Below are 27,633 nucleotides of genomic sequence, written 5' to 3'. Positions count from 1 at the left end.
AATTTTTATTGCGTTTAATTGGCCTGTATAATTATCCATATTATTTTCAATGTAAATCTGAAACGGGCCTATATCAGTAGACTGATAAAGGAATGTTGTTTTTACTTTTTTGATCGTTTCATTATTATTGTGAACGGAAAAACTTGATTCTGGATTTGAACTAGCCTCAACTATCTTATCCTTTAATATAATTTGTTTTTTATGTTTTTTTATCTTTAGTAGTCCGATTCAATGCAGGAGAATCTATAATTACATTTAAATGATTTGAACCACTTATCTGATTATTTCCTAGATCTAAGTTTTCTGGAGGATCCGGTAGAGGTGGGGGTTTCCCCCCATCATCCACTTCCATATGAATGCACTAAGCTTTCACAACACCCTTATAACCACAATTATAACTAATTTTCAAATAATTAATATTGTCTTTTAAAACGATTGATTGAATTCAGACATCTATAGCCTACAAAAACAAATATAAAAATTTATAGAACAGCAGAAAAGCGTAATAAGGGAACTTTTTCCTTTTACTAAGGAAAGATTAATGTATTCCTAACATGTCAAGGTAGTGAAACCAACACTAAAATATGAATCAGTAGTATAGTGGCCAAAAATGTAGCAAAAAGTGCCAACTAAGTAACGTACACTAAATTGCTTTGCTCGGAATCTCCCTCCTTTACATTTAATATAAGAGAAGAGGCGAGGCTAAGATGAAATATTATAGACCGCGAGAAAACCTAAGCAACGTACCTGTTAGATCAGGACATAGTAACATTACAAAGGGCATTAGGGATACCGAATGGTTGATGATTTCTGAACATGTCACTTTGTGTAAGCGGTTTTTAAAAATTCCTTATACTGGTAATCTCCCTAAGTATTTTAAAAAGGCAAAGAAAATCGCTAGTTAAAAACCTGTCAAACCAAAGAACTTCAGGCCGATGTATTTATTGAGCTATAGCTATAAACTTTTAGAAAAATTTGATGACGTATCTCACAGAAACTTGCAACCGAGCAAGTCGGTTGTAGACCTAATTTAAAAAAGATTCCACATTCCATAGAAAATTTCAACTTGTTGTAGGATTTTTTGTTGAATCGTAAAACGTGGGTGATATTAACTTAAATCGATACGGATATGTTGTATGTACTGAAATACATATTCACACTTTTTTATTCAAATTTTAGTGAAGCCTAAGGTACGTGACTTTATAAAATACAGTCATAAAATCATGCAATTACATTAGATAAGTTTTAATTTAGACGTAGGACGACATAGTAGGAACCGACATAGCCTTTTTTAAATCGCTGGCACTTTATGTATAACAACTAAGAAACGAAGTCGGCGGCATTTGATATTCAATGACCTACAGCTTCTAAAAACATTTGTAATGTTTAAAAACACATTTTTTTATCAAAATTAAATAATCAAGCTAATTTTCTGCAGAAAAATGACGTTATCAAGGCGGTGATATAATCTATTCGAAAATTTAATTTGGAACTTAAAATCGGCATAGCTAGGAAAAAATTTTAATATTTTGTAGATAATAAACCGATTTCGACATTTTTTTCTTTAATTTGGGTTAGCTCAAAAAGCAATAGTAACTACCTAATTTATTTTTTTTATTATGATTATTTGACTGACTTTTTGGACCCATTCTTCAATTTTATATTTTAATTTAAAAAATTTGCATATTTTTTATATAATGACATTTTGTCTAACTTTTATTATAATTTTCATATACTGAAAGCTGTCTTATTATAATGCCAATATGCTATGTTAAAAAGTTTACCGAAAATTTTGCATGGCAACCTATTTATGTACAACAATTTTTAAACAAATTACTTTTTCTCTTTAAAACCCCTTTTTTAATAACTTGGGTTATTTTAAGATAAAAGTTATTCTTTTGGTTTTTATGTAAAACGCTTACATTGTGGCAGATTTATCACGGTGCACCAGTCGCACTGACACGACAGCGCTGGCATAGTAGTGGCATCATGTAAACACTTATTTGGGCCAGTCCAGCGCTCTCTCGAATAGAGAGGGATTATTTTTCATGCCAGTGGCCCTCATCCGCGTCCTCCATCCTAACCCTGGGCCAGCGGTTTGAGATAGGTGTAAACACATAATTCCAGTCACTGGTATAGCTGTAAAGAGTACAACAACCGACTGACTTCGTCAAGTAAGAACTGTCGTGCCAGTGAGACTCGCGCCAGCTACTGAATACGTGTAAACGTGCCTGTCCAGCGCTGTCCCAATCAAGCACTGGCATGCCAGTGATACTGGCGTCAGCTACTGGATACATGTAAACGTGTCTCTAAGCGTAAATTTTAGTTTTAAATATAAACAACTAGAATACCCGAAAAAAGCCAATTTAGCGTTTTTTGAGGCCATTTTTTAATATATTGGACATCGAATTTAAAAAACAAAAAATATCAAACACGAGCTTAAGTAAAGTAGTTTAAAAATGCACAATTTTATTTTGATTTTATATGGCAAAAATTAGTTTAAAATATCCATAAACAAATTGATATGCCGTTGCTTTCGGAATATACATATAGAGATGACGAATGTCTAAACTTTAACGTTCGAAACATGTTGTATATTTCTTACCCACAAGCTGAATCTTATTTTAATCGAAAGAACATGATGTTGCAATATTATAGTAAAATGTTTACCAAAGTTTACCACCGGAACCTGCTTATTACAAACAAAAGATAAATTTGTTTTAAATAAAAGTAAATTGTTTTATTTATTGAAACATTGTTATTAGGGGGTTTTTATAACTACCTAACGTAACGTATCTCCCTATACGTAAAGAACTAACGTATAGAAGAAGATGAACGTTAAATTGAGAGTTAAAAGTTCTGCACGTAACGTAACGATGGTGTTGCCGATTGTTGAACAATTTTTTATTTTGGAGATAAACGCAATATTAAATGTAGGTGCCTTTATTGATGATAAAGAAGAAGAGGACATAGAAAATGCGCTTCTTCTCCACATCTTGCACGACTATAAGGCCGCTTTAATTTAGATACCATGTCTGATATACAATGTAAAAATCTTTTTCGCTTTTGGATTAAATTCCACTTTTCTGGATGTTCGTAAGGCTTCTGGCCTACAAGTTCCTTTACCAAAAACAAATTGTTGAAGTGAAGTTGTTTTCTACTGCTTTGCATTATTTATAAAAATCAAAACAAATATACTTAACCACAAATGAGAAAAAACACGTGCCACGTGTGCTGATGAAAAGTGGATGTTGAATGTTGATATTTTGGGTAATCGGGTAAGATCACCTTATGCATTCGGTTACTTTCGGCTCGATAGGGATGCGTATGAACGTAACGTATCAGCTCGTTACGTTAGGTAATACGTATCTAGATATGTTAGTACAACCATTAATGCGCATGCTTATATGTCAAAAAGATACGTTACGTATACGTATTTGCTTGCACAAAAACTCTATATTAATAAACAACTTCTCGAAGGCTGCTCAAGTGTTGAAAGACGATCCTAAGATTAATATATTCGTGTCATAGACAAGGATCTTCTCCCTATTTTTTTCAATGTTCATACTTAGATGATTAACGTAAATTACAGTGAGAGAACCTCCCTTCTAAAAATGCTTTTAACTTCTTGATGTTTTATAACTACTTTTTGCTTATGTCCTGTTAAGTAAGATTTTATCCAATGATAGGTCAGTCCTCTAATACTGTGTGTTTTCCAATTTCTTCAGTAGAATTAATTGGTCTAAATTATCAAAAGCCTTTGTCAAATCTAAAAAGATTATCAGAAAAAGATGTTTATTTTCAGAAACAGCAATAATCGTCTCCTTAAAATTATAAACAGCACTCTCGATGAGTTAAGTGTGTATTACATAAAGTGATTACTGACGTCCAATAAAGATAAGGCTCTGCAAGAAGTATAGCTGAAAAGATACCGCTAAAGAAAGAGTGATACAAAAGCATGATATATACAGGAATGAAAATATTTAGTAAATATTAAAATGAAGCACTAGTAAACTGAAATCATCATGATTATCATTATTATCATCATGATTATCCAGCCTTCATTTATCACGTCCACTGCTGGACATAGGCCTTCCTTAAACTCTTCCATTCTTTACGATTTTGCATCGCTCTTTGTTGCCAATTTTTGGTAATACGCCTGATGTCAATCAGGTGATCAGCCCAACGTGTACGTGCTCTTCCTCTAGTACGTTTTTCTGCTCTTTGCCTTCAATTTGTAATTTTTCTCATCCATCGTGAGTCGTGTATTCTCGCTACATAGCCTGAGCAGTTCCAACTCAGTTTCGCTATGCGTTCCACAACATAAGCAATACTTGTCCTTCTTCGCAGATCTTCGTTTCTTCCACAACGTAACTCCCAGAATAGACCATTCGACTCGTCTCTGTGCCATCTTGATTAGAGTCATAGTTTCCGTTCTATAGGTCATGACCAGTAATACACATTGGTCAAATACTTTTCTTTTGAGGCTAATTGGTATGTTGGCCCTTCGTGTGTCCCGCAGTTTTCGACAGCTAAGTATTTCGTGTTTGGATGTCGCATGTTTGGTTAACCCTGCTTATTCTTATTTTATGACTCAGGTACGTATATTTCTCCACCAGTTCTACCACTTTCTCTTGAATAGTTAAATAGTTATTATTGGGGACCATATTTGTCATAAACTTAGTTTTGGTCAAGCTCATTCTGAGGCCCACCAGCGAACATGCAAAGTCCAATTCATTTAACATATCTGTGTTTTCTCCTAAATTATCTGTGATAAAGAAACTGTCATCTGCGAAACACCGCAGATGGTTAACGAGATTGTTAAGCTTTCCGCCGTCTATTGTTACTCCTTTGTGGTCCCAATTGACCATCTTAAAGGCATACTCTAATTCCGTTATGAATAATTTCGGAGAAAATGTATCTCCTTGCCTTATCCCACGTTTTATTTCTATTGGTGGGGTTTTATCGTGTATCTTAATAGTCATAGTGGCATGTTTGTAAATATTATAAGTAAGTTTACTATACCTATGGCAGATCCTACTGCTAATTTAAACGGAATCCTGCCTGCTCTCTTAGTTGGTAGAAACTTAATTTTTCCTTTAATCTTGACTAATAGGTCAAGGCTAATAGGTCTATAATTTTCTAGGTCCGTTCTATCTCCTTTTTTTGCAAAAGGATGGTTGTAGCATTGTTTCATTCTTTGGGCACCTCTCTTTGCTGCAAACATGAATTAAACAGTTTCCTTAATTTATTTAACAGCATATCATCTTTATTTACAATAGCTTTTATTACAATTCCATCCTCTCCTGGGGCTCTCTTTTACTTCCATATAATTCCTCGTAAAACCCTTCGACGACCTGTATTAACTCGTCTCTACGTGATATTATTTCATTTGCTTGTTTCTTAATTTATGAATTTCGTATTTCCCATTCGTTAGCTTTTCATTTAGAACTTTTAGGCTGTTATTTTCCTTTATGGTGTGTTTAATATTATCGGTTTCAAATTTCCTTAAATCTCTCCTGATTGCCTTCGAAACAATTTTATTTATTTCTCCTAGAGTGTGGCTGTCTACATTTTTATCGCTTCTCATTTGTCTTCTTTGATCCAGCAGCGTTTCTGTATATGGACTTAAGTTTCATGCAGTAGTAGCTTATTATTGATATGTGCCTGATATTGGTTGATATCTAATGGGGGTGTACAGATTATGTTTCTCCTTTTATGTTGATTTGAACTTTGGCTCGTATCATTCTGTGGTCACTGCTTGTAGTGAACCAGTTGAGTACTGCTACATATTTAATTATTTGTTTTTGTCCCTTATGATGTAGTCGATTTCGTTCTTTCGAGTAAAATGTAAAAGCAGAATGGAATAAAGAAGAATGGCGACCGTCCCTTGAGCTACATAGCCAGTAGCAATGATTGTTTGCAGTTCCCGAATGAGCTAAGTGAAAGATGCAGTGCCTACGATCATTAAGAAATAAAAAAAAATAAGACATATAATAAGAATAAGATAAATAATTATAATTAAATATTTTCGAGTATAACTTATTAAGAAACAATTTATTATTGCAGATTGACCTACAATGTGTATTATTTGAATGTAAATTACTGTACATGACTTTAAATACATAAACTACGTTATGGGATACATTGTTCTCGCATTACTATTCAAGCAATAATATATTCGTGGTTATTGTGTCTTTGAAAATGAAGGCTCTCATGTTACAATATAATTTCAGAATAATATCTGTAACATTGGAATATATTGTGATCCACGATACCACTTTAAGTCATTATCCAGTGTTTTAGATCCATCTCTTACGTTCTGTTTGTTAATATTGTATAGAGAGTTTCGAGAACTCTATGTCTAAGTTGTAAATCGAATACATCCGATCGAAGTGAACTCAAAGTTACAGACTTAATTAGAAGCACCTCTATTAGCTCCATGTCACTTATCTTATAAATGTTTTATTTATTCGGCATTAGACGCGACGGTTACATTGGTTAATATAACAAGGTATTGGGAATGTGATCAGTCTTGCGAGGATTGTATGAAATTTATTAGATTAATGTAATTACTAGTCGAAGATGTTTCACTTGCAAGCCACATATCGTCGCGAAAATCTAAAAAGGATGTAAAAAGCGGTCTCAGGTAAAGTTTGGCGTCAATTTTAGTTGATTTTAGACCAATACATATTCTGTAATTGGCCAATCACGATATATCCCTGCACGCAGTGAATTTTTTGCCCTCAATTTTGCCTTAAAATTAAATAGGATTAAAAAAAAATTAAAATCGGTAATTGTCGTCTTTAAAAAAAAATAAAAAAGAGATAACTGGCTGATGAGGATTTTCCGGTGGCTAAAATTACTACATACAAAAACTATTGGATATATCTCTTATACTGCGATCCTTTTTACTTTCATAGGCCTGATGATGGAGTATAAATTGTAAACTCCGAAACAGATCGCAGAAACAAAACATCGTTTAGAATTAAAAATTGGGCGTTTTTGTTGGTGCTCTTACCAAAAATAATTGTGTCAGTGTTTTTATAGTTAAGTTTCCCCTCATTTTAAATACCTCTTATTATTATTATACCTTACTGCTCCAGTGTGTCAGAAGGCTTTTTTGGCATTCCATGAAATTGGAAAAAAAAAGTTAGAAGTTCTACAAAAGTCACTAAAATTGACAGGTCACGCTCCAAAAGATACTGGAGGAAGACATGGAAACTATCGTCATCAAGTTTCTATGAACACAAGAAACTGTATAATGCAGCATATAGGGACTTTCAGGGGTAGAAAAAGTCATTATAGCTTGAAAGACTCATCGAAACTATACTTATCTGAGGAATTAAATATTAACAAAAGAACATTACTTATATACGTACTTAATAAGAAACATATAAAAGTATTTTCGCAACTAAATTTAATATTTCCTTTGGTTTTCCAAGGACCGATACATTTTCCGATACCGATTCTTGCGATGAATATTTAGCAAAATTTAAAAGTCTTGGAAAGCAGTGTCTATTAGCGAAATCTTTAGAGGAAACAAATAAATTAAATGTTGATATTAAGCAACTAGATACAGAAAATAAACTACATAAACGTAAAACCCAAACATTTTATAACAGAAAACTCGCTGCGAGAATAGCTAGTAGAAAAAATGTACACACAGGGGCTATGTGTATGGATTTTGCAAAAAATCTGCAAATACCCAATATTACTACAAATGATGTTACTGTAAGAGACAATTACAAGAGACAAGAACAATAGCGATGATGTTTGTTCATTGCTTAATCACTATATATACAACTATCTTGATCGAAAAGTACGAAACTTGAATATTTTCTGCGAATCATAACAGCGAAAGAGAATAATAACTACACTGTTTTTAGGTTTATTCATAACATAGGTCATCAGGAGAAGAGACTGGACTCTATCCAAATAACTTTTTCTGTTAGGGGACATTCGTACCTGGAATGTGATAAAGATTTTGGACTTTTCAATCAAAAATCAAAAGCCAAACTTTTTCAAAACTGGACAGAAGTGTACACAATTGATAGACGAAAACCATCATCGTGTCATGTTGAAAAATATCCTCAAGAGTATTTTCGAAAATGGATTGAATATTTACGCAAGCATTATAAAAATAAATCACCTTTTCTAACTCGACCCGTCCGTGAGGTAAACGCTGTTAGGGACCTTCCTCGTCTTTTGTACTACAGAACAACATTTAATGGAACTTGGGAGACCACAGTAATAACACAGCAGAGATTGACTACCAAATTGCCAGAAATGGAATTTGAGCTACCTCCATATGCTTATACAGGTAAACCCCCCCTCCCCGTTAATTAGTTTTATAAAGCTTACTTTTGTTATTTTTTAGCACTTCTACCGATCAGTCAAGCGAAATATGCAGATCTGCAGCATCTAAAAAAAATTTGTGGTTCAGATGCCCAAAATTATTTTGATAAAATTCCGCATCTATAATTTAGAGCCAATATACCAAAATCTCTTGTAGACACTATAAAATTGTTGGAAAAAACTATTTAACTATTTTTAAGTTCTTTTACATAAACATTATTTTTATAATAATCGTTGTTTGTTGTCTAAAATAAAATGCATTTTTGTATGAACGTTGCTATTACTTTTCTTGACATACTTCCTCTTTTACTTTAATATTTTGAACTAATGTGTAAAATTTCTAAATGTATGGCAAAATAAAGAAAGTAGAATAATTTATGTTTCTGCAATTTAACTGAAACCTTATGTTTAACCTCTGGTAATACCTTGATCAATGTAAATGACAAAACTATAATCTTTGGGCCGTTTTGAAGTATTAAAATGGCCTTATTTCATAATGAGTTATTTCTGACATACCTCCTTTTTTCCTTGTAGCCTTCATTTATTAATTTTAAGGATCTTATTATATAAAATTACCCTTACTATAATTGTTTGTATGTATATTAGAGAATAATATTTGTTTTTCAACCCTCCTGATGACATGTGCCAAGGAGAAAAAGAGAAAAGAGAATATTGTATTTTTTTTTGAGAATGAATTTAATTATAGTTCAGTTTTAATCTGTAGTTGATGCATATTTTACACCATAATCCATCATTTTTTAGAGTCTTTCCGAACCATTTACAAATTTTCACAAATGAGATTGAAAATAAATTAGAAAATTATTTGCTTAAATGTTTGTCAATGTTCTATGATCTTACACCCAAATTAACTAGAAGTTTAGCCTATGAATACGCCAATAGAAATAAAAAAAAATACCAGAAAAATGGAAACGGACAAAATTGGCATCAGAGTGTTGGTTTACAAGTTTCATGCGACGACACCCACGGCTATCAGTAAGAAAACCAAAAGCAACTAGCTTAGCACGTATGTGGGGAACAAATGTGGGGATATTCCAGAACAAATTATAAGATGTGCTTACTTGCTGTTCCTTTACACCGGCTCAAATTTATAACTTAGATGAGGTAGGTAGGTAGGTACATAAAATTGTTGTCATCATATTAAATACGTAATTTTTTCAGACTTGCCTGACTATTGTCCAGCGTGTTCAAAAGGTAGTAGGCAAAAAGTGTGAACATCAAACAGGAAAACTAACATCCAAGGCAAGAATGCTTTACAACCAGTTTGGATTTTTCCGCGGCGAGGATTTGGTGCTGGCAGAATGATGAAGTCAGTTCCTGATGACCGACCTTTAGGTTTTAACTTTAGGAAACTAGTAAAAATTTATTCAAGTTTTTAAACCCTTTGTGAAAAATGTTAGATGTCCCCCAGAAAATCGGGTTTTGCTTTTAATGAACAACCATGAGTCGCATATATCCTTGGAGGCCGTGGAGTTTTGCAGAGCCAACGGCATCGTATACGCTTCCGCCGCATACCTCAAATAAACTTCAACTTTTGGATCGAACTGTTTTCGGTCCATTTAAAACTTTTTTTAATCAAGCAGCAGATTTATGGATGCTTTCTTATCCTGGACAAACCATGATCATATACGATCTACCTTTGAGTGTTTTCAGTCTTGAAATAGAGTCGCTAATTCAGTATCCAGTTAACATAAAATCTAAATTTTGATCTACAAGGATTTTTCCATTTAATAAAAATATGTTTTCTAAAGAGTATTTTTTATCTTCATCTGTCATAGATCGTTCTACACCTGTTAATATAACTTCTACAAGTTCGGTTCAAGATCAGGAAATTTCAGATCCGCAAACATCACCTAAAAACAACTCATTTCAAGAAACAAATAATTTTATATCTCCAGAAATTATTCAGATCCAAAAACGCCTGCTAGAAAAATTTCTAATAAAGGTAGAAAAAGAGGCCGATGTATGATTGCAACCGACACACTGGAGAAAAATATACTTGAGGAAACTTTGAAGGGAAAAATATAGTCGCAAATAATAAAAAGAAAGAAGTTAAGCAGAAAATCCTACAGGAGGAATCATTGGACTCCCAGAGTGATGAAGTAGAGTACAAAGATAATTCGTTAGATGATACTTTCGAATTAGAAGAAGAAAGGCTAGATACAGAAATTTCTAAGGGCGATTACATTGTTACCAAAGTTTTTTGGACAAAACGTGTTAAAAATGTTGTGGCAGTAGTTGATAATGTGAAATAGATTCAGTTTTACTTCTGAGCCTACAGCTACATTAGTTCCACTCCCGCCAATTAAATATAATAGAGCAAGATATAAGGAAATGATTTATTTTAATCCAGAATTATCACAATACAATTTACAATAATTATTAGTATTATATCGATTTTGTAAGCGTTTTTGAATATACAATGTTTTAGTTTTTATTAAAAATTAAGGTTGTTTTGGTGAAATGTATTGTCCATTATCTCCTTTATGGTTGGCCATAGTCTCCTTAAGGGTAACGAGACTATAGACAGAAGCACTTCTGCGAGTTATACTCCGCCATAATGATTGTAATCATTTTAAAACAATCAAAAACTTCCTAGACGTTAGTTAATATTGTATTTGGTACAACCTAGTATGCGCTTAAATTAAGTTTCCAATCAAATCTGTTCAAAGTCTCTACCCAGGCCTACCCTACCATTAGAGACGGAATTCGAATTGACCGTAGAAATGGTAAGTGCGGTTATAACGATGGCTTACCACGAAATCTGCCAAAAGAGATATAAAAAGAAAATAAAAATATACCTTGGTGAAATAAACATTTACACAAGCTTCTAGCAGATGTAAGAAGGCTATTTAATAGGGCCAAAACCAAATAAGGGGAGGATAATTAAAGAAAAACATTGATGTAGTACAATAAAGATATCTGTAAAACCAAAAATGACTCGTGGAGAAGTTTCTATGAGAAAGTCGAAAAGACTGCAGTATGCTTCAGAATCCATAAAGTTTTGGCGAAGGATTCTAAGGCGCTAAGTACGAAAGAACTTTAACAGAAACGTTTGAAAAAAGCTTATTAATCCTCAATAAGGCGCATTTTCCTAGCTCATCTACAATTGTTACCTTTTCAAAAAGACCTTATGCGGTGGACTAGCAGTTGGGCACAAACATTATGAGGCCTCAGAGAGTTAGGTGTACTCTAAACATATTTCAACCATATAAGTTCCGTTCCCCCGGAATAGATGGAATTAATATACTTTTTTTATCGTAGTGACAGAATGTTATAATAGCACATCTAAATAAAATCTGCGCAAAGTTATTTTGGAATGTACACATATACCGGTTGCATGGCACCTTTATACCAAAATTCGGTAAGTTACCTATATACCGAACGCCAAAGTTATACAAACCAATAAACATATTTTATGACTCAACAAAAACGCTAGAAAGGCTCCTAGATAGGTATATCAGACATGAAGTGCTGAAAAATAAACCACTCAGAGATCGTGGTTTAGCCAGGAAAGATAACACACTTAGCTTTGGATGATATCAAAAGACTATTCTTAAAGTCATTGGAGAACAAAGAAATAGCGCAACCGACTTTCTAGACGTACAGGAACGTTTACCAAAGTCTTCTTGGGATCTGTGACAAAGGTTCTTAAAACAGAGATGGCCCTACATTCATATGCGAGTGGACGAAACTAGCTCTAGCAATTAGGACCATCGTGTCCGCATAAGGCAAAACCATTGTCAAAGAGAGTGTAGACTACTACCTCGTAGCAGTAGTCGCAGGACGTTTTGCCAAGACAATCTTAGAACAAACGCAAATCTGTAATAATAAATGATATTGTAATGTAAACATAGCAAGGAAATAAAGAAGGAAAAATTAAGGGGTAGTTAGCCTTAGAAAAAAATAATAATTATTTGAGTAATTATTACATATTCCAAATTGATTAAAGAACAAATAAATTTATAGCTAGTAAGTAACATAGTTAATGTATACATTTTACATTAAACAAGATTGAAAACTCGACCTAGTTTAAGTGTATTACACGAGTCTCAAATATCAGGTCGCCACGGTTGTTTAAAAGAAAAAAATCACGTTTAAAATAATACACCTTCGCTGGAAAATAACACGGGGACTCAGTCAGCAAAAAAAATAATAACTCAACCTTGGTACTACGATCGGAAATTGAGAATACGGGCTCATAAAAAACCGAACGAAGCGGGCCAGCGAAGACTAGTAAGCGGGAGGCACTTGAGAGCGGCCCAAGCAAGAAGTACGGACGACCGAGACGATGCGCAGCCAGTGAGCATAGCACACTACCACCTAGCATTGAAACTTCCGTGTTAAGGAATAAAACAATGATTGGCGCATCACCTAGTGATCGGGCGCATAACTATATATACATGGCGCTAAATTCAAAAGTTTAGTAATATTACCTAGGATTGTGAACTCATTTTAAAGTAAAGGAAAATCGATATAATCCTAAAATAACAAGAAAAATCCTTATCCTATACGATAATAAATATTTTTCGTATACTTTTTGGGTTTTCTTGTTATGTTGGGACTATATTTATTTTCCATTACATTAAAATGCCAAAGTGGTTAAAAAAATTACAGAATAAAATATAGAATAAAATCTTTATTTATAAAAATGTTACAAGAAATGTTATATGTGTTACAAGAAATATTAATAATACAAGCCATGTGTAGTATAATTTAGTTTTCTTAATGTTGTGACAAGAACGGGTCAGTATTTAAATAATTGTTTTGTCATTCTTATCAAGTTTTATGTGAATAAAAGCCTAATTCTGCAAAAGACATTTTACTACAATTTTATTCGCATAAATTTACAATGGGGAAGTACTTTAGACCAGATAAACTAGAGGCTGGTCCAAACTGTCAAACTTCCACCAAAGAATTCAAACATTAGTAAGTATATAACATTCAAGAGTTTTTTAGAAAGCAATGAATCTAAAGATAAATCCCTAGAAGGTAAAGATAAGTACATGCTTTTAAAAAATTAATCTACGATTACATAAGCGAAGCAATCAATCTGGAAAACCAATTGCTTTTTTTACACATACCCTCACAGATTCTGAATAAAAACATTATGCAATTGAAAAAAAAGCAAATGAGTTGAAGTATTTAAAAAAATGCAGACATTATCTGGTAGAAAAGCAATTCTAACCAATTACAGATTATATCACTATTTGGTTTATATAGAATGACGGTATATATCAAATCTAACAAGGAGAACTAGCTTTACTTCACAAGAATTTATTAATTATCTACACTCTAAAGGAATATATTCAAGTAGAACAACACCATATAATCATGAAGAAAATGGTTAAGTCGAAAAATACAATGAGTTATATGGAAATTGGTGAATCTAGCATAGAAAACCAAAAATTTAGAATTCACTTAATGGAAAACTGCTTTACCATGTGCTCTGCACTATATAAGAAGTTTACTGTTGAATTGTTATATTATTGAATCAAGATAATGATGAAGGTCCAAATAACACACTAGAGAATTCCACTACTAAATAAATACCAGATGAGACAGAAAATTTACCTGTTCAAAAACCTGATGATAATGATGAACCAAGATTGGAAAATTCAGATTTCCATTCTAGCTGTAAATCAGCTGGAGCTAAAAATAAACCAAAATAGTTGCAATATTTTGTTCAAAAATAGGGACGGGTGAATGTAGTATAATTTAGTGTTCTAAATGTTGTGACAGGAACTTGTCAGTATTTAAATATTTTTTTTGTAATTCTAATGTCAAATTAAAGCCTAATAAGCAACAGACAGCCATCAGACATTCTGAGTTTTTTGTAGTACTTTCATCCTAATGCAATAACACACACTATCAGTGGTCAGTGAAAACTCTTACAGTCTGGCGTTCTACTCACAGAAAGAGAGAACTCAAGGACCCTGCCAAGTTGGAAACAGAACAATTAAATGATTTAGTTCTAGAAAGAAGTTTATATACATTTATACTCATACTATATGTTATATATTCATATGATAATACTTTTATTCTTATAATCAGAATCATAATATGAGTTCCAGAAAAATATTCTGGTTATCAACAAAATTATGATTTTGATTAGATTAGCAAAATATTGCTTCTTGCAAAAAGAAAACCCAAGAATGAGGAATAACCGAATGATAGCAAATAGAAAAAACGAACAAAAAAAAAGAACAATGGATAAGGTAAATAATTTATTTCTAAGGTATGCTTAAAGTTTTCACCCAGAATGTAAGCTTTGCTAAAACCTGATATAGTAACTTTATTTGCTCAGTATAAACTCCAAACAACAGAGGATAATAATGTTTTTATGCCTGAAATGACAAACACAATTACAATCAACAGATTTTTTCACCAGTATGTCATCTTAAGATCAGAAATCCCATCCCTGTCATCAACAGAATAGGAAAGATCCCTGTCAACACATTCAAATTTATTTATTCATAACTCTGAACGCCTTACCGCTGTCTATGTGGATGCAGGCTAATATATGGGACAAGCCGATTAAGTGTTACAACTTAGTGGTTAAGTACACAGTATTTTAAGATAATAAAATTAAATAATGTGAAATAAAAATATATTATGTACACAAACACATGCATGTACACATACATATATATATATATATATATATATATATATATATATATATATATATATATATATATATATATATATATATATATATAATTAAAGATGTAATGACATTTTAAAACCTATAAACCCAACAGTTAGTTCTATGATTCTAAAATCCAGCACAAACAATAAAGATGGAAAAATAACATAACAAAAATAAAAAAATATGTAAAGTATTACCTAGTTACAATAAAAACATGAAGTATTTTACACAGTTAAGTTTCCAAACTCTATGGTACCAGTAACTCTTCTACTAATATTTATATATTTATTGAGGGACATATTAAATACATTTACATTTAGGTTGTTTAACAAAGATAAGTATCTATTCAGTGGGCTATTAGCACCATAGGTTGTTTTACAAAATGGAACATTAAAAGTACATAGATGAGGCAAACCATGGTATTATAATATGGTACTCTAAGACCAATCTCACTCACAAGAGAGGGACAGATCCCTCCTCATACTTAAAGCAGGCAAGCTCATAGACCTCTCCATGATAGTGTAGTCATGGTCTGCTAATCTAATCCAACTTTGAAAGGCGCACACCTGTAGAAATTTATGCCCAACCCTCTCTAAGGTGATGCTTTTTAAGATAGTTGTTGAACCACCACCTACAAATAATTCAAATACTAAGCTAAGTAAGACTGGTTTTATAATATATAATTTTAGGTTAAATTTATAAACTAATTTTATAGTAAAAGGTCAGATATAATGTGAATAAGAATATAGGTCAGTGGTATAATAGTTCTTACCTGGTCCTGGTAAAAACAAACTCGGAACGGCTGTTCTCGTAATACCGCTATTTCCAACATTGACTATATTATCCTCCTCTTTAAAATGACTAGCGCATACACGAAAATTGTTATAAATAGTTTCTTTTGCAGCATTCTCTAATTAGGGCTCTTAACAGCATTCACCCATTTATCAAACATATCCATATAATGTCCTGGACTTAAAAAAGTAGTATCAAAGAATATAGACGCTTAAGCGTCTATATTCTTTGGTAGTATCCATGCAATCTGGAACACATCTTTTTTGTTCAGTTCTTCGTCTCTACATTGTTATTCCATGTAATGTGTTCGATTCCATAATAAAAAATCGTCGAAAATTGTACGATTTTGCACTATTTATACAAAAAATTTTAAATTATAAAATAAATTATAAAAAATAAAACAAATACAAATATGGCGCCGTATTTGTCTAAACTCAACTTTGACTTGATCACAGCACACTCACTCCGTGCAGGAACGAGACTAGCAGCGCCACCAAGCGAATGGGCGCCTAATCCGAACATGATTTGACCTTGGCTATCCCTGTTACCAATCTAGGTGTAATTTATCTATGGCCAGTGAGCGCGCTATTTTAACTCGACGGGGTAGTGCGACGTATTATAAGTGCCGGTATCGGGAGATCCGAAGGTTCGTGATAGCGCGCCGTACTTCATCTGACTGATCTTGAATTCCTGTAGGACTGGAGGCGTATTCATTAGCTAGAGCCTAAATACGCGAAGGTAACTAAGGTCTATATATTAACCCAAGGTATATCTAATAATACGGAATTGTCCGCCCTTTAATTCATTGCTTTTTCTCTTCTCGTCTCCCTTCGCGCCTGATCGAAACATTATTGGTCATAACTGATATTTTGTTATCTTAGTTGTAGTATACAGTCTATTTAATACATTGTAAACTCAAAATTTGGTTTTATTGTTCTTCCCGGCCGTTACAGGTGAGACTAGAAGAGATACACATTCTTCGCTTACGCAGTGCTCCGGCTTCTAACGCAAGCCCATAGCCTCTCACTCTTTACAGGACCTGAGACCTACAAGTCCTTAATCCCCTTTCTCCCAAAATCTCCCTACCCTCTTGTAAATCCGCGAGGGCGAAACCAGTCACTTGGGTAACTTATAATAAAATGTATTTAATTTTATTAATCATTATATTGACTGTGTATAGTATCGAATATTAGACAGACACAAATGTAAACAATAACAAAGCTATTGACTAGCGTAAATCATAACTTTACCAAATACACAATGTCAATATTATGTAGGTATATTCTTATGTATAAAAGATATAAAAACCTGATGATAAACTTATACTAGCAGTGATTAAAGTCGAAATGATTACCATCACTGAACGGCTGAGCGGATAAGCGAAGAACTCGGAGATCAACACTGGAAAAACAAAACTAATGATCGTAGACAAAGCATATAATAATCTACCGTACACAAATCAAGTGGCGAATTGCAAAGTGGTTTCTGATAACTAACACTAGCGATAACTCCTCAGAAATTAGGCGTAAACTAGCAATGGTTCAAACCGCAATAGCTAAACTAATTAAAATATGGAAAGATTGAACCATAACAAGGAATACTAAGCTTAGGTTACTAAATTCCCTCATTTTTCTAATTGATACATACGCAGCTACAACATGGACTCCTTTGAAATGTGGGTCAGAGAAACATTCTACGCGTGTCCTGGATAAAACACAGAACCAACCTGTCAATTCTGGAAGAGCTTCATATAAAAGACAGACCATTAAAAAAAGTAAACCGAGCAAAACTGATTTACTTCGGTCATATAGCTACAATAACGGGGACCATGAAATTATTGGTAGTAGAAGCAAAGATAGAAGGCCAAATACCAACTGAAGGATCTCCAACGCGATGGGCAGACCAAATGAAGACTCTGATGGGAAAATCTATACATGAAGCCGTCCATATGGCACAGGTTCGCAGCCAATGGAAGCAGCAAGCCAATAATATTTGTGATGGTATCACCATGCCCTAACAAGGCCTCAAGGAATGAGGAAGAGAGCAAAACGCCAGCCTTTTAAATGCCTTACCTTGGCCTTAAATTACCAAGAAAATAATGTACTTGCATTTTGACTTACCCTGTATTTAATTTAACGAATATTACGAAAACGAATATGTTTTATAATTTTTAACAATTTTTAAAAAACTATGGTTGCAATAGATCAATGTTCCTATATTTCTTTTTAATTATACAGGGAGTTAAACTTGATACGATTTCCAGGTAATATTGGTGATAACTTTTTTATTACCCGGTATAACATAATAAAACTTTACATTGTTGTGATATGGAAGTGAAGCAGATTTCAAATTTTAGAATAAAATACAGGGTGTTCCGTTTAAAAAAAAACATAAGTTTGGTCTGCCACCCTCTTATGAAACACCCTGTAAGATTGTAACTAATTTTAAAATTTGGAGTTTAAAGCTGCCTACAATTTTTGTTAATAACTTTTTTTTGTAATTTTTACTATAACAGATCTACTGAGCTTCCTCACACTAATTAATCACCCTATATATATATATATATATATATATATATATATATATATATATATATATATATATATATATATATATTGTTATGATGTGTTTTTTGTTTGAATGATGAGCAATGAGTATTTTTAATAATATAGGGTTTTTATCGCGGTTCTCAAAGAATTAGCTTGTAAGTACTTTTTAAAATTATCTTTATTATAACTATTATGAAACACACATATATATCTAACTTAGCCAATGTAAATTTAAAATAAACTATCTTTAAATTGATATTCTTATAAAACTAATTAAATTCTATAGACAATGTAAAATTTAAACAAACTATCTTCAAAATTGAAATTGTTATGACACTAACTAAATTATATTAACAAAATTTTGTACCTTTCTTTCACTGAATGCCTAAATGAACTGTTTTCCACTATATAGATTCTAATCAATACTGAATGTCTTCGTACTTCAGTTATCCTTGTTTTTTGTGAAATTACTTTTTCCAATTATCAGCTTCTACCAATTTAAGATATAGTTTTCTTCACCAGCATTTATACACCACCAACCAAACCAGCAAACAGCATTTATATTTATTCTTCTTTTCAATATACCAATATCCAATTATTATAAGTTGATTTATACTAATCTCCAACCATAATATAATTTAATTTCTTCCAATATACTTTTTTTAATCTTCAATAATTATTTGTGTATAATTATAAATGTGCATTAAATTATATGCATAATTTTTAATCTTCATTTAACTCACTATATTAAACAATTGGACTATCTCCAACTAACTTTCATATTTCTTATTAAACTGCTTGACTGACTTACTAAAACTGTCAACAATTGACTTCACTAACTAATCTACTAACTTTCATAATAAACTGCTTGACTTCTGACTAAAAACTCCCATCTTGAATCCAAATCACGGGTATTTATATCTTTTTGGATATTCTAGAACCATCTGGTAAGAGATTATGTTTCAATTTGTTCTATTTCTTCGATATCGATGTTCTCGAAAAAACTATCTGTTCTATCCACCGCCATAATCATTATTCCAGAATGTTCGACCGTAAACAATGGTCACACTCTGCACTCTGGAGAATTCGTTAATGTTCCATTGATAATTTTGTTGACATTTAGGCTTTTCAGATCAGAATAAACATTCAAATTAGTAACTAACACTCTAATTTAATAAAATACACATTTCAAACAATATAACCCCACTTATATTCGTAAAAATTCTTAAACGTCACTTCAGAGTAAGTATGTCTGTCACTCACATATGTATAGTTGGTTGCCTATGCACATGGCTCACTTCAATATATTTACAACATTAAAATACAACTTTTTACAATTATTATATGCTAATTTCTTAAAATGCCCTCACATAAATATATTTTTATAAAATTCTCTAGTATATAACTTATTTAAAATAATCAAATACTTTTTTATATCTAATATTATGTAGTATATAACTTATAAATTATTTTCTATAAACCCCAATCGTATCAATATATATATACATATATAAATATATATATATATATATATATATATATATATATATATATATATATATATATATATATATATATATATATATATATATATATATAATAGAAAACTTGGACATTTCCATGTCTATAATTAGCAGGGAAATTACTTAGATAACAACTTAAAACAAATGTACTAAAAATTATTATTTATTTTTGTTTTTTACTATATATTCATAATTGCAAGGATACATACTGTATCACTGTTTTATCTCTTTTTTTGTAATAGATTTGAACATGTAAATCTATATAAAGAAATAAAAATAAAATATATTTTAAATTTATTTACTTTATACAATTTTTGTTCAGCTTCAGTCCTTACGTTTTTGAAGGTATTTAAATATATCAAAATTGATAAGACAAATTTTGGAAAAGGAAAGTGTCAGCCGAAAACTTAATTTTGTATAAAACAAAATAAGATACTTTTGTTTCAGTATATTTGGATCTCAATTTCGGTAGATAATCGAAGTATCATTGTCCCTTAGGCCGTTTTGTGCGGCAAGAAAATTGAACTTTTATTTTCCCCCCTGGAGATCTAAACTTTTGTCATGTCTTTTGGTGTGGTGTCTCAAACAATATCAGTTCAATTTTGTAGAAGACGTCAATAATATTTATGTTAGCAAATATGTATGCGGAGTGTTTGAAGACTGCACATAATGTGCAGATGTGCAGCAATTACTCCAAAACAACTATGAAATGTAATTAGAAATATACGAAGCCGCTACGAAAGATGTATCCAATTATATGGTGGATGGTAGCTTACTGAGTTTCTTACTGAGTTTTAAAATTATTATAAGTTTAGTAGTAGTAGTAAGTAACTAATAAATATATTCTACGGAAATAATATTTCCGTAGTATATTTTGTTTGTCATAAATATTTTTCTTTTAATCAAAAATGGCTTTCAAAAACTCTCTACTTTCGTTTAATAGAAAGTGTTGTAGTATGCTGGAAATTTAAATAAATATGCTAGAGTATAATCCGAAGTAAATCTTGTATTACATGACATTTTATTACATGGCCTTTTGAATAAAATTTAAAAATTGGATTAAATCGGTTGACTTCAAATTTTTATAGAGGTGTTTCCAATATAACCGATTTTATATATATATATATATATATATATATATATATATATATATATATATATATATATATATATATATATATATATATATATATATGTTTGGATGGCCTGGAGTCATTAAAAAGGGACTATTAGATGACTATTCTATACTACTCGAGCTTTCAATTGTGTTTACAATTATTTTTAAGGGCTAAAATAAAAATATAAAATATCTGATAAAGTGCAACGAATTATTGTAAAAAACTAGTAACTCACCAAATAAAATTAGGTTTGTTAACAAAATTTTTCTTCTAAGCATACTTAAGTAAACATTATTGTAAAAATCCTTGGTCTAATAAATGTTTCTCTTTCTTTTAGACATTATTTTAGAAAGGTAATCTTGAAAAAACTATTTAAAAAAATGAATTTTAAGAAAATTTAAATAAATAATAAATAAATTAGAATAAGAACCAATAGAAAATTATAAACAACCCTCAATATCATGAATGTCAACTTCTAGTTTGTTTTTTAATTTATTTTTTTTTAAATTTGTTTTTATTTCATAAGGAAAAAGAAGATTTGTTTATTATTCACAGATACCGAAAAAAAAAAGAAAAATTAAATAAAAATGTAATATTTTGTTGGTTTTATGAATAATTATAAAGAAATAATATAATAATAAATTTTTTGTAGATTTTGATTTTCCGATTTTTTGTTTAAATTATTATCACTCTTGCTAATACAAACCATTTTTAAAAATTTCCTTTTGAATTTATTACCTTCATTACACAAAATTTTAATGTTATCAAAATCCATAATATGGTCTTTGTCGATTACATGCTCTGCCAAAGCACACGATGCTATTTTTATTTCTGCAATCACTCTTCTGGGAAATAATACGATTTGATAGATTTCTCACGGTCTCACCAACATACACATACAAAATGGGGAACTAAGAAGTAAAAATGCTCTGTTACGCAGACGACGGAATATTGATAGGCCAAGATAAAAATAGTCTGCAAAGACTGGATCACAGATTTAACATAAGAGCAAAAGAATTTATGACGACAATCTCATCTAGCATTTCATTACTAGAAAACTAAATCAATAATAATCGGCAAAGAACCAACCAGATCTAAAATAGAAATTGATAGCATCCGTATTGAACACCTAATGGAAATAAAATACCATGAAATTACTCGGTTTAGCTTTGGAGACCTGGACAAAGAAGTGAGAGATCAAGTACAAAAAGCAAATGGACTGGCAGGATGCCTCAATAACAGTATATGGCGAAGCAGATACATTAACACTGAGATAAAGTCAAGAATTTATAAAGCCAGTATAAGACTAATAATGACATATGCCTCAGAAACAAGACCGACACAGTCACAATACAAAGGCTACTGGAAACGGCAGAGATGAGAGTACTAAGAAGATTTACAGGAAATACACTACTGAGGGATCGAAAGAGACGTGAAGACATTAGAAAAAAATGTAACGTAGAGTTTATAAACAAATGAACACTAAATAGTAAAAGAGAATTGAGTAGCCATATAAGCACAATAGGGGAGATCCGTGTCGTCAAAATAGCAAGAGATAAGTCACCAATCGACAGAAGTATCGGATGACCTCGCAAAATATGTAGTGACAGCCTTCTATAGAGGTATTAATCCTCCAATAAACAAGCAGAATTTTTTATAAAGAAGAAGATGAATAAAAATATATCTTCTTCTTAAAGTGCCTATCCGTTCCGGATGTTGGCGATCATCACGACTATCTTTACTTTGTTTATTGCAGCGCGGAACAGTTCAGTGGTAGTCGTGTTATACCACTTTCGTAAATTTTGAAGCCAGGAAATGCGTCTTCTTCCCGGTCCTCTCTTACCATTGGAGAATCAGCTGGAGAAGGCCGTAACATTCTTGATTACATGTCATTACATGTCCTAGATATTCCAACTTTTTAGTTTTGACGGTCATGAGAATTTCACATTCTTTTCCCATTCTACGAAGGAATTCCACATTAGTAACTCTGTCAACCCAGGATATACGTAAGATGCGCCTATAACACCACATTTCGAAAGCTTCGAGCCGATTCATAGATGCAACAGTGTCCACGCTTCCATTCCGTAGAGCAGAACTGTGAATATGTAGCAGTTCAATAGACGGCATTTTGTTTTTAATGATATGTCCCGATTGTTGAAAATGGTTCTTATTCTAACGAATGCTGCTTTTGCTTTTATTATTCGCTGTTTAATTTCTGTTGAGTGGTCCCATAGGATATTTAAATTGGTGCCTAGATATGTATATTGCTCGACTCTTTCGATATTCTGTTGGTTGATTGTAAGGTGAGCGGTTAGTATTGGTTTTTGACTAATTGTCATAAATTTGGTTTTCTTTATGTTTAGAGCTAGTCCGTATCTGTTGCTGACTTCTGTTATGCGATTTGTTAATATCTGTAAGTCATTCAGATTATCGGCAAAAACTATAGTGTCATCTGCATATCTAATGTTATTCAACCATTCACCGTTTATTAGTATTCCTTTCGCACAACCGTCTAAGGCTTCCTTAAATACCCATTCAGAATAAATATTGAACAACAATGGAGACAAAATATAGCCCTGTGGTACTCCACGTTCTATTGCAATTTTATCAGTTAACTGGTCTTCTATTTTGATTTTGGCGTTTGATTGTAGTAAATGTTTCTTTCTCTCTAAAAATATATGTATATATCTATATGGTTGGTAGTTGGTTTTTTTTTTTTATTTAACTTCCTCTTATAAATTAACAAGAATGATATTTGATTAAAAATATATAAAAATATACTGCAAATATATAAAACGCACAAAAACATTTACTTACCAGTACGAAAATCAGCACTCGTACTTGAAGCTAAAAAAGAATATATTTATTAAAATAATGTATTTAATTAAAATATCAATAATATATATTTTTAATAGATCATTTTTGTTATTATATATATATATATATATATATATATATATATATATATATATATATATATATATATATATATATATATAAGGGTGATTCATTTAGAGGTACTCTTTTTGGTGGGGATTTGATTGGAGATCGTGCATGAATACTGTCAAACTGACATTTCGCTTTTGTTCAGTATTGTTTGACATTTCATGATGGAAAGACTTAGCCCGGCAAAGCGTCTAGAAATTATTAAGTTGTATTTTGAAAATGGGAGTTCCGTGAGGAATGTGTTTCGTGAGCTTAAAGCAATTTATGGTCCACATAATCGAAATACCGAACGTACAATTCGCTTTACGATTAGTAAGTTTGAAATCCAGTTTTCATTATTGGATAACACGCGATCAAATAGATCACATTCAGCACGTACTGAAAAAAATATAGCGTCGGTAACGGATAGTGTGCTCGAAAATAATGAAGAATCGATTCGTCGCCGTTCTCAACAGCTTGGCTTGTCATATGCAACAACTTGGCGTATTTTACGTAAGGATCTTGGTTTAAAAGCATACAAAATTCAATTATTTTAAGAGCTGAAGCCGACCGACCTTCCGAGTCGTCACTGTTTACGTTCGATAGGCTCTTGATAAGGTTTATTATTTTACGCTTTGGACCAGTGAATTGGCCGCCTAGATCCTGTGACATCTTACTTCTAGTGTCTTTCTTTTGGGATTACCTAAAGTCCAAAGTCTACATGAATAAACCAGATACGATTGAGGCATTGGAGGTCAATATTACTCGAATCATTGGTGAAATACCAATCGAAATGCTGGAACGAGTCATCGAGAATTGGAACTTCAGAACGAACCAACTTAATCGTAGTCATGGCCAACATTTAAAAGAAATTATCTTTAAGAAGTAATTGTAAAGAATGGTTCTTTTGTATGATAATACATATTTTCAAATAAAATTTATTTTTTCCATTGTTTTTTCTTGTTAAAAAAAGTACCTCTAAATGAATCACCCTATATCTGTGTGTTGGAGGTAAACTACACTATGTCATAAAATGTTCTTTTGAGGAAAGGCAGTTTATAGTATGCCGTACCTCGAAAATAATATAATTATTATTAAGCCTTTTTAATTATCAACACTAAATTGCAATTTAAGAGACAAATAGAATAATTACCTACTTTTGTATATATTACTGCAGTTTAGACTTAATTTAGGAAGGGGTGAATTTTTTTTTAATATAAATAATGTTGTTTACCTCTAATAGTTTACATAAGTTCATGATATAATGTTAGAGCTCCTGATACTATTGTAATATGTTATGGTAATTAAACATCTTTTGAAGTGTTTCCGCTTTTGAAATAAAAAAATTTTAATCATTAGTTCATTTATTAATTATTCATTCCGCATTCTGGAAAATCGGAAGCATGCTCTGGTTTAGGCAGAGACTTATAATATGCATGGCATTTTGCTAAAGATATTAGTTTTTGTTGTATTTGACTTATGGCAAGACATTGAGAAAATGTTTAAATTCTTCGTCAAAAGCTGTTTTGTAATAAAGCTCTCCCACGTTTTCTTGGCGGAACTGGATATGGACACATTCGGAAATCTAAGTTTGTTCCTGTTTAAAATTTGCATTAATGCCTGTGGATTTTTTATACGGATAAGTGAATTTTTTAAAGTCATTTAATTCCATAATATGAACTGATATCTTTGGTAAATACCCACGTATAAATTGTTGCCAATCCCAAAGGGTTTGGATAGTCATATTATTTGCTTTCCTTCACTTTCTCTCAATCAGAGCGTGTATTGTATCGGCCTCCATATACGTATGGCCTCTAAGCAAAAATTTGTGATTAGTGATCTTGATTTGTTGCCATTTTTGCAAAATCCAAAATAAACAGGCTATTAGCATAATGTTCTTATTTTGCCCGTAGCAATTGTCTGACCACAACGTTATTTCTTCGACATCAGCATTGGGAATTACCAATTCTGCCCATTTGAGAAGGGCCAATGTTATCTCGTCACCACCAAGGCCAGCTTTTGATTCGTACCATATCATATAATGAGCTCTTTTGTCTGATGCTTCATGAATAGTGAAATCAAATGTCCATAATTTCCATTATTTGTAGAAATTTAATCCACAAATTAACATCGGAGTAGGTAAACATTTTTGCAGATCTGCAGTCAATACTTTACGTTTATTATTATGTTTGGCACTGAAGCTCCTGCAGGAGTTAATAAAATAAAATATGATATGGATCATAAACGTTAAGAAAGTTTACCCGTATGGCCTTTATTACTTTCCGCTTAAAAATTCGATGTATCTTTGTAACCTCGGAAACCATTTTTGGATGGTGCTAAAAAGGTTACCAATGGAGACACTGCGGACGGCAGCCAGATGGTTGGAGGAGAGCGAGTCGTGGGTTCGAAACTAGCTTTTGGAACCGGGAATGGGTCCAACGGACGAAATAAGTAAAGATAGTACCGGATAAGATATATTAGAAAAGATACCGAAATAGACAAAAAGATAGATGGGTAAAATTACAAAAAAAAAAGATAAGATAGAAACAGGGCTCCACTTAATTTTTTTGGGTTTAAGGAGAAAACTAAGAAACCTTAGAAAAGAAAACAGATAAGGAAAAATATTTTGGTTCTGAGACCAAATCCAAGGAAAGATACCAACAGTTAATTATTAAGTAAATTCGGTCAACACACTATATAAACAAATATCTTTCTTCTGGTCGAAGGTATAATAATAATTTAATATAATAAGCAAATATTCAGAGTTATTATGTTATATCAGCAAACTTTTTAGGAGTCGACAAATAAAATTCATACATAAAACAAAAACAATATATTTAACAACACAATGATGTAGTCGGCTAAATGTACACTTAAGTAATAAAAATACACCATCAATTATTAAATGGTGGTACACATATAAAAAATAAACAGTATTATGATTGATAAATACCTTTACAAATACAATATAATGGAATCATAGACAAATTAAATTATCAGTGAAGAGAGTCAGATGCTCTATGAAAATATTCAACTAAAGTTGATTAAAGAAAGTCTCTCTTTGCTGTTTAATGGGCATATACCGAGATACTGGGTATAGTAAATATAAAATGAATAACAAATAATACAAAGTTAATTAAAGTTAAATTCAAAGAATACAAAAAGATTACAGAAATAAAAATTTAACCAACCCGCACTTGGTAAAGTTAATTATCTATCTCGCACTGTTGTTTAATGATTAACTGAGAATTAAATGTTCGTTATTTAGAAGTTCTTAATATCTGATTAAAAGTTCGTAAGCAAATATTAAATGTTCTTTAAATTGAAAGCAAAATCAATAGTCAACCTTAACTACAGAAGAAGAAATACTCGAACGCAGATTCGCCCAGATAGTTGAAGAAAATATGATAACCATATTATTCGCCCAGATAATTGAAGATAATTGATTATGATAACTAACATTAAATCTTGATGACTGCTACACTGCACTGAAGTTAATATACTTTACTATAATACTTTACTTTAATCAAGCACTGAAGATATTGAAAATTAAAAGGTACTTTATAACTATATTTAATCTAATATAGTATTAGATTCAAAAACTCAAACTACATAAGTTTATACACATTAAAAAAAATGCACAGAGAAGGTAACACACAGACGGTAATATAAGCGAGCAGCTGTCCTCAAAGACTGCC

The 27,633-nt window shown here is 31.7% G+C and overlaps 1 protein-coding gene and 1 long non-coding RNA gene across 9 annotated transcripts in view; both read right to left on the bottom strand.

Moving 5' to 3' along the window:
* The window catches only part of Dh31 (diuretic hormone class 2), a 710,452-nt gene that overhangs the window by 425,925 nt on the left and 256,894 nt on the right, over nucleotides 1–27,633 (bottom strand). For all 8 annotated transcript variants that reach the window (XM_072537480.1, XM_072537477.1, XM_072537479.1 and 5 more), the window contains one exon: nucleotides 23,828–23,857. The gene's annotated coding sequence lies outside the window, so the exon portion shown is untranslated. The remainder of the gene's footprint in view (nucleotides 1–23,827; nucleotides 23,858–27,633) is intronic.
* LOC140445452 (uncharacterized) lies at nucleotides 12,996–16,374 on the bottom strand. Its single transcript, XR_011951396.1, has 2 exons — nucleotides 15,801–16,374; nucleotides 12,996–15,659 (listed from the first exon to the last, which is right to left on the bottom strand). It is a non-coding gene; the product is annotated as an uncharacterized lncRNA (long non-coding RNA).

The sequence above is a fragment of the Diabrotica undecimpunctata genome, chromosome 7 (assembly GCF_040954645.1).
Source record: "Diabrotica undecimpunctata isolate CICGRU chromosome 7, icDiaUnde3, whole genome shotgun sequence".
NCBI classification, from domain to species: Eukaryota; Metazoa; Arthropoda; class Insecta; order Coleoptera; family Chrysomelidae; genus Diabrotica; species Diabrotica undecimpunctata.
Note: the sequence above shows the minus strand (reverse complement) of the source record. Positions and strands in the feature narration are given on the sequence as shown.